We start from the raw sequence: 15,834 nt of genomic DNA on the forward strand, positions 1-15,834 counted from the left end.
AGGAGCATCCTCCTTCAGTCCACTGGCATCTTAGTGAGAAAAGAGGCCAGTTGATGTGGGGGTTAGAGCTTCCATGGCAGAGTGCGTTGTGATAAATAATGAATGCTTTAAGAACAGATCTCTGAAGCTTCTTTACTTTCCGTCCATTCCTCCATCTTTGCATTTGTTCATCCCATATCACTACAAAGAACACGGGACGTTCAGCAGTCTCTGTCATAAATATTGCAGCCACTAGGTCAGTCCTCATCCCCTGACTCTGTTGCTCTTAACCATCACCACTTGGTGGTGACACAGCCTTTTGACCCATAAAGACGTTAAAACAGTGATACGAGTACATTCACAGGGACCAGACTAAAGCTGTGCAGGTTCTTACAGGAGTGGCAGCGGCTGCATTTAACGAAATGGCGATTCAAGAACGAAGGAGTCCGTTTGCAAATTAAGGTTTACTCAGTGTAAAGCATTCAAAATTGGACTGGTCTTTTTTTGGGAAAAAGTTCAGATTTTCACTCTAATTTTGCACCACACAGTATTCAGCAACAGTCAGGATTATATTTGGCTGAGTAAATACAAAGCAATGAAAGCATTTCTCAAAACACCACACTGGGAAATATGAGGACAAAGAGAAGTTTATAAATAGGATGTAACACCAAGACAGACGAAATAACAGTAAAAGCTGCACTGACTTGTTTCAGTGAATAAAGTAGACACTTGCAGATTCTCAGCACAGCTGCTGTTAAAGCTACTTCTCGGTGGCATATTATAAGGCATGCTGAAACATGACAAACACTTTTAGAAACAATCGCTTAAAAACCAAATTAAAGCCCCCAAACTACCAACTTGTTCCACCAAATAAACAGCAGCTTATCCCCTTACTGCTCCGATTCAAAGCCAGATACTCCAGTGCATCCGATGAATAGTCCCATCTCTCTTACCACAATAAGCAGTGCCGTTAGCGACTCCACGCATAAATCTCAGAGGCGAACAGAATGGATCAGAGCATTCAAGTGTAAACTAGGGCAAAGCTCCAGCACTGTACCTTCTAGATACGCTACTCTGAAAGCAAGTCCTGTGGAAGAACAAGCAATCACATACTGAGGGATACACATGCTGTCCCCAGTCATCTATGACAAATGCACACACAGGCACAGATAAAAATGCACACACCTGTTTGGCCAGTCAAGTACCATCCAGTTTCGTCTGGTCCGGTCAGATCGGGTCCGCTGTACCAGCAGAGCGAGGAGATCGTCTCACCCCACACACAGCCCGGTGCAGACAGCTCACTGTTATAGATGCACTGACAAGTGAAAGGAGGGAGGCGTGGTTTCACATGAGATAAATAAAAGAGGGAGGGAAAAAGGGAGGAGAGAGGCTCCCTCAATCTACAATTCAATTTCACCCTCGCTCCCTTTCTCAGCAGCATTTTTGTCCACTTCTTTTGGAATATTGTTGTAATTCGAGCACGTCTTTTCCTACCTGGCTGTTACCCATTAGTTTTAGCTGTGCTTCTGCTCTCTTTCTTCCTGTTGGGTCTGATTCACAGGGCAGTAATGCTTGTGGGCATTGTGTGTGTGCATATATATCCGTGTGTGTGCCTGTGTGCACGCATCCACGCAAGACAGTGAACCAGGGCAGCTCCGGCCATCTGTTGGAGCCTGGGAGCTTCACCTATTCACAGTCTCATAAAGGCAGAGGCACACAGAGGAAAAAGAGAGAAAAGAATGGGAGGGAACAGAGGATCAATCTTAGTGCTGCAGGGTTGAGGAGGAAAAGGCACAGCCTGGCACACACACCATATCTATCAGACTGGCACCTCTGAGGAGAGCTGGCGTGGGCACGCCTGCTCACTGGGTCGAAGCAGCACAGGGGATTTGGCTCGCAGTGCATGGGCATGCAGATAGAAAAGAAACCCACACCACAATCAATTTATATACAAGCACACAGAAGGGATACATGGGAGAGTTCACACACTCAGAAATCCTCCAAACTGATTCTCTTTCTGACAAAACAAACAGGATCAATCAAGATGGATAATCCTACAAGCTCACAGAGACAAGGGGATGGAGGGCTGGGGATAATTCTAACAACCCGCACGGAAAGTCTGCCCCGAGTCCTTCCATCACAGCAGAGCTAAAGCAGGCGTTTTCCTGCTCAGTTGAAGCCTGGTATTTCTCCTGAGTGCCGGTGTCACTTCCTATCCCTGACCAGGAAAGAGAGGTGCAGCGGAGGGTGGCAGAGGGTGGAGGCATTCATCATTGTCTCCACCAGCCATCCCATGATGGATGCGCCTGTTTATCCCTCTCTGCAGGTTATTTAGATCCAGTCACAGCCAGAAAGATTAGTGATGGAAAACCTCTGCACCTCTTTGCCTCCCCTCCCAAACCATCTAATCAATAACACTCTTATCAATTATCTGCATTTTGAGGTATTTCTCCATGGAAATTCGAAGCAGTGAGAGAAAGAGAGATTAATTGTCCACCCCCTCCTAGCGTTTTCAATTACATCGTCTGCAATGGATCATCTATCTGTCACTTTGTCATACTTAGGCTATTTGTGTCGCTGCAAAGAGATGAAACCGTGCTGTTTTGGAAAAATAATAAATAAATGAATCAAACAGTATTTTTCCGGCCATGACTGTCCTTTTGGAGATGAAGAACAAACAATTTAGAGCGAGGGATTTGCATGCCATTTGAGGATGAAGGAAATTATGTTTCCTGCTTCCACATAAGATTCATTCAACACTAATCCTGATTAAAAAACACATTCAAAAGCATTGTCACACAAGCCAATTGGAAGCATAAGCCCTTTGTAAAAATGGATTAGGCTGCTCTAATATTTTTCATAATAATCTTAAAACAAAAAATTTACTTCTGTAAAATTATTTATTTCTACAATATATGCATATGAGATTATGTCTGCGACTCTGGGACTGCTTACATAAAGGAGCCATCTAGCTGCTCTTACATGCCGAATTACAAACAATGCCCCAGAGATAGCCATGTTTTTCCTGAACGGTGCAGACATGCCAACACAGCAGCCCAGTGACACCACTTCACCACATGCTTAATTGATGCCCACTCTCCATCTCTGCTGCCTCCTCTCACGCACTCTTAAGCTGTGCCATCCTACCAACTTATAACTTCATGCAAATCAACAGACATGTAAACCATGAATGTTGTGGATAATGCACAGACAGAGTAAATTCTCTATCTAAACAAAGGTGACTTCTTTCAGCTCAACTGCATTCGAAGAAAGTTCCACAGAGGCGAGGAAGAAAAGACACGGAAAGAAATGGAAAGACTAAAATACGATGCGAAGAAAGACAATAAATGTCTTTATGCTGACACAGAGAAAATTCAGCACAGGAAGGGTCCAGACAGCGGGGAACACGTTTTACATTTCTGTTTTCTGCTTCATTTGACACAAAGTGGGAAAGGCCTTGTGCACAACCTTTGCATGATAAGGTGGGGCAGGTGCATAAATAAAAATGAATGATTTCACTTCCGATAGAACAAAAAGACAGCTCTGTTCTATCATGCTGAGATCTTGTCCTTGGCTGTGAGTGTGCTTTTACAAATGAGTTCGTTTCCTTTCTGCACTGTGTGCGCCAGGCTGATAAAAATATTCCCTGTCAGCTGGCTACATGACGAGGGGAGGACTCGGTGCAAATGAAGCAGACCCTCTTACTGCCTTCTCTTCACCGGCGCTCTCTATCTTTGAGAGCTCTACTCCTATTATTTTCTTGGTAAGGGCCACTTGGTTCGAGGCTGACTTCTCTTCACCACCACTATCACCCTGGCCTCTGTGCATTTATGAATCCCTGGTTGATCTGAGGGTGTTTACAAGTAGGTCCTGTGCATTGAGACAGCACTACATCACCACAGCCACATAATGATGAGAAACAGAGAGAAAACAGCGAGAAAAAGAAGAGAAGAACCCAGGAGCTGACTACATGGGGACTTCAGGGCACAAGATTGACAGAACTGAGGATGAGAGAAGTTCTCCTAGAAAACAAAATAAAAAAAACACGACTGCAGGTATAATAGTAAACCTCCGAGCACACAGCTTCAGAGGCAGGGAACCAAATTACCCAGTCTATCATCCTCCTTAGCTTGCATAGGCTTAAACATAATAAAAATCCTAAGAATACAAGACCTTGAAAGAAACACTGTGCACACACATCAGAGCATTAAACATATGTATGACCAGGGGCTAACTCTTTTTACTTACTGCAAATACAAATAGTGTAAAGAATCACATTCTGCAGCTGTGCTCATTGCTCCCGGATGTTTCCTCGGTGCATGTTTCTGTGGCACAGAAGGCCGTCACAACAGCAGAATAGATTAGCTGACTTAGCCCTACATCATTACATCCCTCCATGCCACACATCGCCCTGTCATGTCCAATGTAATTTCCTCTTATTTATTTCATCCTTCCTGTCACTGCCACATCACACGCTCCCACTGAAAATATAAATAGTTCATAAGTCTGCTGTGAGCGGCCATTGTTTTCTAGTGCCGAGTTCCATACCCTGAGGTGATGTTATAATTCATTTATGAATGTCCCACAAATCTGAATGGTACAATTAAAAAGAACAGAGGCTTCAGCAAAGTCCTTAGTGCAGATTTTAAATTTAATTGCTAAGCGTTTGGTTATTTCACACTGAAGAAAGTCTGAATAAGACCAACTAAATGCTCTGCAATAAAATATAAAATCTACAAGAGAACAACTGTGGGAAAGCCTTTGTCTCCCTTTGTTCGACAAGAACTACAGATTTCATTCTAGTTTTTAGGTCGTACACAGAACTCTCAAAACATCAAGGACAAATAACAACAAACACAGACACACAAAGGAAAGCAAAAGTTAAAAAATGGTGTCCTGGTTGAACAGGTTTGATTATCCGTGTAGACATGGAAAACATTTATCTAGTTACCAACAATATAAGAAATGCCTTTGTCTGGCAGTTCAAAATATTTTGGAAAAGACTGTTGTACCTAAGCAGTAGCTTGCTATCGTTCTTGTTAGTACAAAATAGTACACTCCATTGATTTGTCGACCTGCCAAAACAGTGTCCTGTCAACATTACTACATGGTGTACTAACACATAATAATTAGAATTGGGACACCCTGCCAGGCTTGCTAACTGAGCCCATGTTATGTGATCATCAGCCAGCAGGGGGAGGCGAACTCTGGGCTTCATGGAATAAATCTTCGGCTGTGCATCAAGAGGATAAAAGAACCCAAATGCATTACTTGAAGGTGGGAAAGGCAACTGAACTGATTGAAAATGCTCAAATGGTGCTTATGCTAAAACTGAATCCCCACTTTTCCGTATTCCTCGTGTACCTGCATAATGTTTTTTTTCACTCATAAACCCAAGTTTATATAATTAAGGAAACAGAAAGTCAAAAACTGTGCATTTCTCTTTCTTTATGTGATACTCTATATGTTCACTGGCTATTTGGTGTTTGTGTGCAACAGGCATTGAGTGAGTGAGTCAACAAAGTAAACATACTTTTGAATGATTCATTTTCTTTGCCAGTATGACTAAAGGCAGCGTTGTCAGGTATGTGTACTCCATTTTGCTCTAAATGTTTAAGCACACAGCTTTCAGTTTCTACTATATTATGTTTTTAACCTCTTCATAGTACAGTTTAGCTGCCCGTACATTTATCAATGTTTGAAATCAGTCAGATGCTGCCAACACCATCCTTCTCATGTGAAAGTGCAGGGGAAACTTGTTGACTTAGTGAAATGATGACCAGTTTTGTGTGACTGCTTATCCTGACTGCAGATGTTGCGGTAAGTGAATCCCGAATATGCAAGACGTGTTGGTTATGTTGGTTATGTTATTTTGTAATAGAGTATCAGCTGTTATCAGATCTTTAAGACAGATACAGGTACCAGTATTTGGTGATTTAAACTGATATATCAGCAAAGACTTTTTTACTAAGATAATAATATTATTCTGCTGCTACAACAAGTTGTGGATTACTCGTTTACACTGTAAACTCTTTGTTACAGTTTTGTCAACTGGAAATTGCAGAGTGCATTCTGGTGGATGAACTACACAATGCCAGCACACTTGCACTGTTGCACACTTTGCAGGGGGATACAATTATTGCAAGATATAAGCGGTACACAAGAATGAGTTTCAAAGCACAGAGCAGTGCATGCACTTCCTATGTTTGTCTTTTTATTTTTAATTTTCATTTATTGGCTAATTTTCATTTATTTTATTTTCATTTATTGGCTGTCATAAATGCAGATACTGACATCTGCACGGCATCAATGCGGTTAGCTCGTTAGCGCCGTCCAGCCCCACGCACGGGGCGATCCACGCTAACTCGCCAACGGAGATTTGCCACGTTAATGCGGTTAGGGCGTTAATGTCATTTTAACGAGATTAACGCTGACAGCACTAGTTTTAATATGGGGATACGGCATCTGTTCTTGCTCATGAAGATATCGCCAGAATATAGCAGACAAGGATGACTAGTGGTGAAGGCTGAGCCTTTTCAAGGGATTTGGTGGAAGGCAATCAATGAAGACAAATACACTCTGGCAACCAGGCAGGAGGCCAGAAGTAAAGATGAAGACACTATAGGATCCAGGCAGGAGGCCAACAGAAAAGATGGAACCACTCTGAAGGCCATGTAGGTGGCCTACTGAGAAGGCCAGACCTCAAAGGTGGGTGCACTGGACACTAAAGATCAGAGTACTACTAGACAGTCACACGTTCCCCAGCTAGGAGTTCAGCCAACGCTACAGGAAGAATAGGTGAAGGCTAGGGCAAATGTTAGGTCAGTCGCGTCAGCAGATATTTATACATTTATGAAACCTTGACATTACTGAACCACCTTTTCTAGTGTGTGCTCTCTTCAAAATGGACTCCTGAGAACAACTGTAGGTGGAATCAGGCATGAGGTTTGCAATTATAGGGAGTGGTCGAGGCAGGAGGTTAGAAGTCCCAACATACTCAGGATCTAGAAGTGACAGGTGGCTCACCGGTTAGTGGCTAGCTTCCTGGGGAACTTGAGCAGGGTGGTGTGGAAACAGAGCCAGCTTAACCATCTGGATTGTTTCAGAAACTAGATCAGCCATTGGGAAGAAGCAGGGACAGGCAACAGGCTGGAAGCTGGTGCAGGCAGCAGGCTACTGGGCCACTAGCTAGCCAAGTCAGGAAGAAGCTTGAGGATGTTTTTTTTACTACTAGGCACATGATTATCTTAGCTTGAAGACTACTAGAAGACTTGCCAGCGCTTCCCTGCTTACAAATTCAAATAAACAAACAAAAATAAATCAATTCCCCTATATTATGGATGAATAAGTCCATAGGTCCACGGTTCAGCATGGACCTGTGGACTTATTTATGCTACAGTTCAACCAGAGGTCATTGCTTACTCAACTTTTTTGAACTTTTCAGAAAAGAAAAAAGGATTTAGGATGTGGAAACAGAAACAAAACAGTCTAAAAGAGAATGGTCTACACATTTACACAGTGAGACAAAAACAAAACTAACAACAACAGCAAGTGGAAGGTGAAAACACAAAAAGTCCAAAAACACCTGACAGGAAGAAACAAGGAATACAAAATGAAAATAGTTCCTGTGGTTGACTACTGACAGTACAAAGATGATCCAGCAACAAGGGGGGGATCAGCAAGTGGTATATAAACAGAGAACCCTGGTGGGAAAATAAAGACAGCAAACACAACAGAATGACATGAATGAAGGTGAGCGCTTCCAAACACACACACAAACATGACACGTCTTTGGAATCCAAAGTTTGGTTTTGCAAATCTCAACCTTTGAAACTATTTGTGGCATAATTACTACATGCATGTAGATATGCTGAAAAAATCCATTACCTTTGCATTAGAAACAGGCTTTTGGAAGTAACCAATTTGAAGCTGAGAAATAAATAAAAATCCTGAGTGGAAGAGCTCCCTTGTAGAGAGTCATTAGGTTTCTTTCCGTAATATTATAGAGTCTTTGTTCTATAGTGTCTTGTGACCTGAGAAAACTTGTATGGTGAACTTGTGATATATAAATAAAAATGAACAGAAATAAATTGGAAATTTTATGATGAAGGAAAAAGCCAAAAAACGCAAAACAACCCCCCCACAAACAAATCTAAGCTAACTTAGAGACTCCAGGCCTTTAAACACCTCGAGTGTTTATAGGTTCACAGTAAAGGAAAGTGTTGCAAAAAGTGGACGACAGATTTTCTCATTCATGTGTACAGAAGCAAACACTAAGCTACACATTTCGTTCCCATCCGTGCATGTGCAGCAGCAGCGCAGCGGCTAGGGAACTGTTAGCAGACTGTGGGATCCGCAGATCAAAGAGTGGCCCCCCGTCGAGGCCTGCGGTCCCAAGGAACACAAGCCGATATGGACCACAGCCAGCATTCACATCTCCAGCTAATTAACCGAAACCTCTTTGACGCTGTGTTATTTGCATTCCTAATGTACAACACTCAGAGTAATATCTGCCACACATATTAAATAAGAAGTGCTTGTGGGTTTGTCTAACAAGGCACCCCAGTGTTTTTAGCACAAATACATTTGTAATCACTTTAAAATGATGTGAGGGCGGCTCCACAGAGGAGCTGAATTACTAAGAAATGGGTGAATTTTACAATATAATTAAATGAACATTTTTTATGAACTTGCTCGCTACATATTCTCAGATCTTTATTTGGAGACACGTCGCATCACAAACCCACTCTACTTGCACACCTGTTGTAACACAAAACAATGCGTACACTCAGTCACACGGGACTCTCACCATTTGTTGGAATTTCAAGTACCTTGAAGTATCCTTGTAATCTGTGCACTCACTGTAGTGGAAGAATGGCCTGAATTATAAAGCCAGCAGCTTTAAATGGCTATGATTAGCAAGCAGGCGTGTTGGGTGTCTTCAATAGTTAATTACTTGTTTGCACCAGAGTAGACCTCACATCTTTTTTGTATGGCTCTCTGTGTGTGCAAACAAACACTGGCTGGCGTGCAATAAGGAGCTGTCAGGGTGTGGGGAAGGGCTTGGTGTAAGGACTCACATCACAAGGCAAGGGCAACACTGGGAGCTTTCCCCTAATGTGTGAGTATGTTTATTACTTTTTTATAGCACTAAATGTTTCAAAATCATTAGAAAAACTTCTGCGCGCTCTTCTTCAAGAGGCTAATTTAGGCTCTGATGTTCTCTTTGTGGTTTAGATTTTGCAGTTATGTAACTGTACGGTTTATGGTTAAAAGCCCTCGCTGCTTGTGTTTACATGAGCACACATCTAACAGCAGAGACAAATGGGAATTGAGCAGCAGAATTCTCGCAGCATATGGACCATTTGCTGCCAGCTAGCTACGGCAGAATGACACCTGTACAGCACACTGTGATAACACAGCCGCCGTCATCTCCTTCCGTTGTGCCCTGAAAAAGAAATGTTTGGCATACATCCTTTTCTTATCACCGCCCTCTGGCCACTGCTCCACTGCTGCCCTAAAACAGCCCTGTAAGCAGACTAAAGACAAGTGGGAGGATGAAGTAGCACCTTTCTCTCCCCCATGAGAAATGAAATGATGAATTGTGTAAAATCTTATTTGGCACCTAATATTAAAAGTCGAAGATTAAGCCAGCAAAGCAAAATGCAGAAAAGAGCTGATGCAGACAGAGCAGAGGAGGGCCCATTAGAGGAACGCTCCTGTCTGTCTTTCTGTCCAGCTGGGTGACACCTCGCCCCTTAATGAGCTGTCTGAAGTCAAACAGGAGAAATACCAACACAATAAATTACCAGCCTCATCCCTTCCTGTTTGCCTTCACTCAGATATGGCTGAGTAATCGTACTATCTGGACCTGAATTGTCCAGAATGAGATTCTGTCAAATCACATTCTACAATCCACGGGTTCATTTGCATAACTACATTTGATGTTTCCAGCAATACTGGTGACATGTTTTTCTTCAGTTAATTAGATTTTGGAATTACTTTTCTGAAAGGGAAGAGAAAAATATTGCCATTTGGAAGTGACAAGATAAAATTGTGTATATGGATAATTGCGTGGCAGTGTTGGAATTAGAGCTGGAGAGAGAAGGTATTTTTTGCAGTTGTGAGCTAATACTCTATTCCAATTTCAGTCTGTTTAGCATGCACGCTCTGAACTGTTCCCTCTGACACGGCAAACCTCATTAAGATAGAGCAAAGTAATTCACTTGAGAACGAGAGCTAATTCTTCATATCTTTTTTTCTTCTTCTTCGAGATATAGAGACAAACTAGAATTTTTAGTGAGTACACACACTCGAAGGTAGCGCTCTCTCCTCAGCTCTTATCACAACACATTTACCACAGATCAAAGAGAAAAGGGAGAAGACGTAACCTTCAGCTACATTTGAACTGGTGCTGGTAGAAACAGAGCAGACTGAGCCCTTGTATGTCGAGAAAAAACTGTCAAATAGAACGGACGTCTGCGCTGCATGAGACCAGTCTATGTGTGCATCTATTCCTGCTGATAAAGCACAGCTAACCTTTAGGAAGCACATGTGGAGGAGAAGGCAGGAGAGCAAATGGATAAGAAGAATAGGTGCAAGAGAGAAAGAAGGAGTGAGAGAAAAGAAAGGGACAATGCTGGGCCTGCAATGGGCAGACATCCATTAACCAAGCGCTCAGCATGGGATATGGCATTTACCAAGAACAGCCAAATGCCATGGCAATTAATCAGGGCCTTGAATGCCAGCTGTATCAATACCCCTTGTAGCATTATGGCACACTTGTGCAGGAGTGCAACACACACACACACACCTGAAAAAAGACCTACATATATATTTTCTGTGTTTTCATGTGAAAGAAAACTGTGTAGATTTAGTGCTGTGGCTTGTCTCTAACCTTTATATTATCTCAAACTAGGACACACACAGAGAAATGGAATGAATACATCACTTACACAATCACAGTGTAAGGCCTGGGAGATGGCACACATTTTACTCTGCAGGGAGTTGCAAATTGCTTTTGAATAACCAAGGTCTAATTGACAGGAAAAGAATACGCTGTCACTTCGCTGGTGCGACTGTCATTAACACATTTTTCATTTTGTACATGCTCCAAGGCATTATTGTTTTGTTGGCCCCCAATCCTTCCCTGGTGCAGTGAATATGTTTTAAAATGGTTGTGAGCAGAATGTTAGCTACACAACACTCCCCGAGGGGAACAAAACACAAGAACAATCGGCTCATTAGTAGCAGAAACACTTCAAACTACAATATGGCTGGAATACACTCAGAGGAGAGACAAAGTCAGCGAGGGAAGAGCACAGATGGATGGATAGGAGGGACAGGGGGAGATAAAGGCACACCAGCAGAGGAGCAGAAACATTATGTTCGACACACAGAGAGCTTAGTGTGCACAAGAGAAATCTACCGTTGCGATGAGGACGACTCCCGAACGTGAAGAGATTTGGGAGGGAGGTCTTATAATTAGATTACAGTAATCCAGTTAAGTGCTACCTGTTATACTGCATGTTTATGCTGAGTTTAATATAAAGCAGTAATCGCTTTATGCTCTCTGGAAGGTACTCAAAGGTATTTTCATATGGAAATGAGAATTTAGATAGCGAAAGCATGCTCTTTGAAACAGTCTATCTCAAGTCTACACAAGTATTTAGCTCGTAGTAACAATGAAAGACAAGACCTTTGTTTGATTTACTATAGCAGAAAAAAGCACAGCTGCTATTGGAGACTCTTTTCTTTTATCCCAGCGAGTCATAACAATGCATCAGTGCGCCAGCATGCACAATATCAGAAATCTTTAACTGAAACAGCTCAAAAGAGTTTAGACCTATTAGTTCCTATCCATGCTGCACACAAACTCCGCTGAGGTTTTTGAGCATGTAGGTCACACTGGAGAAGTATCAAGATAAAGTATCCTTAAAATAGAATTGTCACCATTCGTTCCAGTCAAGCTGCCGTTTACATCTATGTTTCTACAGACTTGTGTAGAGACGACCGTCAAAGACTTTAGGGTCTAATTAGGTGTGAAACTTGAACATCATCTCCCTTTCTGTTCCTAAGTTATGATGCTGAAAATTATGTTTTACGGACAACGTTAAAATGTCTAATTAGCTCGTCCATGAGTCCAGTTGAATGTTTATGCCAGAAAAAACAAGCTATACATGTTCATATGGAAGTATGAATGTCAGTCTACTACTGTCCCACGTATAAAAGAAAGGGAGAATGCACTGAATGCAATGATCCAGCTTCATTAGAAAAAGAAAAGGAAAACAACCAAAAAAAGACTAAATTTAAAAACCTCGTCGTCAAATTGCAGTTAGGTTATCTTGCAATATTTTCAAATCACATCATATACTTTGACATTAGCGAGGCGCTACAGTTTTAAGAAGAAAAACATAATGTAGACTCACTGTACTTCAGCCAGGTACACACTGAGACACTGCCTGTTTAACCGAGTGTTTGCACTTGAAGAATTACCTCTACCATCTTTATAGTCAGTTGTAATTACAAGCTGGTGTGAAGGTAGTCCCTAAAGTGATACCAAAGATTTATACTTTAACACTCCGAAAGGGGACCAGTACTCATTACAAATCTTACAAAATATTGCGTAAGCACATCAGCTTCTCTGAGGATCTGAATTCTTCCCCTTGCAACCAATATCTGTAATCTGGGCTTCCCTACCTTTTGAATAATTCCATCTGCCAGCCTTGTTTCTCCCCTGTGAAGACCTCTGTCATGCAGAGCTTCTTCTCTTTAACAAGCGTGCCTATAAAAAGAATAACAGTATAATTCAGAGCTTTTTGAAGGACCTTACTGTGACAGCTGCACTGAGACATGGATGTCCCAGATACCCCAAACAACTGTCCGAGCCATATCGCTGACCTGAGTCTGGGTTCTGTGTGAAAGGGAGAGGCAGACGGAGAAAGGATGGGAGAAACAGTGGGAGTATTTGACAGACACCAGCCTGTCTCTTTCCATGCTAGCTGTCTTGCAGCAATATGGAGGGAGGCTGAAACAGTTCTCGGGGTCTCTAATGTTTTGTTCAAAGATTAGAGTTGGCTAATATTTTCCGGGACACATCATTTATAATTCATTCAGTTTATTGAATCTCTCAAACATCACTCGCAGTCTATTAATATCACATTCACAGCTTGATGAAAGTGTTCTCCTGCATGACATAACTGCAAACACAACCAGTTTGCATTCATTGTTTGTTAGTCTAACAAAGATAAGATTTATAGACCAGCAGCAGGCAAACACTGGCTCCAAGGGCAAGTACGGCCATCGAATAAAAGCTGATGATCTCGCTGTTGTGCATCATGACTGTGTTTGTGTATATGACTTGCATTAAACCCAAAACAGGTTGCTGTGTAAATAGCATGGTGGAGGAATAACAGCATCTTATTTTAATTAAAGCATAAAGGAAACAGTTCACTGACTGCTGAGTGTGGTAACCTATTAACTGCCCTTTAAGTCTCCTAGTGCAACACAACGTGCGTCTATGAGTTGTTTTACTAAATAAACACAAAATTGGTGACTCATGCAGCTGAAAAAAGGGTAAAAAATCCCTCAGATACAAGCCTAAAAGATCACTTTTATGTGATTTATTCCTAAAACAAAGCAAAACAAACCTAGCTAAAGCACTCATTGCTGAGAAAGCACACACACTGTGAACTTTACCGACCACTTCTTTAGGTATACATGCAGCTGGGATGAAGGATAATCTAAATATGAATTTAGCTTGTAAAACATGAGCAGTTTATTAAGGAGACAACAGGGCCTGCTACCGGTTTCATGATATGGTTATGGCAAAAAAAAAAAAAAAAAAAAATCTAAATCTAAATCAAAAACGAAAGCATACTTTTCGTTGGCTTCTTATATATTTAGTATATTTATTTTCTCCTACAAATATACTACATTGACATACCTAACGGTCACATCCTCACTGCCCGGTGTTGTCGACCTGACGCGGGCTAGCATTATCTTGCAGCGACCTCTACCGAATATTACCAACATCGTCTTAAAGTGGAAAAAGAGCAAATAGTTATGTGTCGCTTCTGTTTTTCTTGACAATAAATTATGTATATACATATGTATATATATATATTGTATGTGTATCGTCGGTTTTATTCGTATTAAAGCGTTGCCGTCGAGTAAAATGTGGACTAGCTAAGTGCTGAGTGCGGCTATAAGTAGATAACTGTTCAACACACTGCACACTGTCAGGATCTCTTGACTGACACGTCGTGTTTAGATACCCACCTGACACACAAGATGGCGCCACCAGCTTTAGTGTGCTACTTTCACAACAGGCAGGCAGGCAGGCAGGAGTTGCTGTGGTGTACTTTCACCTGGCAGGACTGACTGAAAGGCGTCAAATTATCTGCGTATTTCTTAAAAAAATAAAATAAAATAATCAAAACTGTAGCTGGCTGCGGGGGTGAACTCCAGATTTGAGGTGTGTGGGATAATCTAGCATGCTAACTTAATCCCTTCACATCCCCCTTTTCCAAATACATCCTCCATCCTCCTCCGTCTACATGAACCCCAGCACAGTTTCCTTATCCTTTAAATGTTTTAATTAAATGCTTCAAATGCCATTTTCTGTGCATTAAGATTACAAAATGTCAGAACAAAACAACACACACGCTCTTAATGTTTAACATTCGGAGCGTGTGGCACATATACCATATTGATGGCAGGGGAGGAGGGGGGAAAAGGGGCCTTTAGCATTTCAGGCAAGTCAGGGAAATCCTTCAGCTGTTTTCCTGATCATCAGCAGTGCTGAGCTGGATCGCTATAGAGACCTAAGCAGCTCATCTGTCACCTCAATGCATAGTTGTGCTGTCACTGGAGAATAATCTCCTACCTCTTTTCATGATTTATAAAAACTGGAATAAATCACACAAAATATGAGTGAACTCAGCTAAAAAGGCTGAAACATGACATCAACATCTGACATCTATTGCCCTGGAGGCCTGAATGTTTGTGTGTGTGTGTGTGTGTGTGTGTGTGTGTGTGTGTGTGTGTGTGTGTGTGTGTGTGTGTGTGTGTGTGTGTGTGTGTGTGTGTGTGTGTGGAGGGTACGGGGACAATATGCTTGGATTACACAAGCTCATCCAAGAGCCATGGGAGAGAAGGAGAAAGAGGGGCGCAGCAATAACCTGTGGATCACTTCTCCCTGAGTCAACATCAAGACTCTCTGTTTATTTTTCATTATTTCCCAGAGGCACTGAGCTCCTGGAAGAGAGGCCTCATACGCACTGACAACATCTCATCCGAACTGGAGCCTCTATCTTAACGGCCCTATTTTTAGCGTTGAAAACTGCTGCAACTCTGAGGAGAAAATGACAGCTTTTCTCTTTGTGTTAGCTGCCGTTTTTCTCACAGATATAACAAAGGCTTCGCAGATATAACAACAGGCTGCACCCCGGGAGACGAGCCTATCATCTGTTTAAGTATCGCTCTGAGAATTGTTTTTGTTTTTAGCAATAGAGCTGTTATTACAGTGAGTCTGACACAGGTGAAATTACCACGAGTGAAGAGAGAGACGCGGTTACTGCAGATAGCAGATCATTCAGGACGCCATAACACAGCCGTAAAATAGCCCTGTTAAAGCAGTGTGTTTCAAACCGAGTTAACACAACCACCGCAGCACCTTTAGCAGTCACTGTGGCTGACTGGTTTGGCAAATGGTGCCACACATGCGCAAAAAAAGATCAGCCAGATTTTCTACAATAACCTGTTCTGACATGAACACTATAGAGTTTTACGGTAACAAGTCACTTATCACTGAGAGTGTTCTGGTCCGCTTCTAACCTGACAGGGCATGAATGC

General features: G+C 42.0%; 1 protein-coding gene across 2 annotated transcripts in view; it reads right to left on the reverse strand.

Annotated features, from left to right (window-relative positions):
- sulf2a (sulfatase 2a) overlaps window positions 1–14,014 on the reverse strand; it is a 46,454-nt gene extending 32,440 nt beyond the window's left edge. Inside the window, exons 1-3 of one of the 2 annotated variants that reach the window (XM_087840571.1) lie at window positions 13,925–14,014; window positions 12,679–12,763; window positions 1,165–1,294 (exon numbers count right to left, since the gene is read on the reverse strand). The gene's annotated coding sequence lies outside the window, so the exon portion shown is untranslated. The remainder of the gene's footprint in view (window positions 1–1,164; window positions 1,295–12,678; window positions 12,764–13,924) is intronic. The other variant, XM_087840570.1, reaches the window with a different exon arrangement.
- Window positions 14,015–15,834: the final 1,820 nt, after the last annotated feature.

Source organism: Neolamprologus brichardi, chromosome 5 (assembly GCF_056152115.1).
Source record: "Neolamprologus brichardi isolate AB-2024 chromosome 5, ASM5615211v1, whole genome shotgun sequence".
Taxonomy (NCBI): Eukaryota; Metazoa; Chordata; class Actinopteri; order Cichliformes; family Cichlidae; genus Neolamprologus; species Neolamprologus brichardi.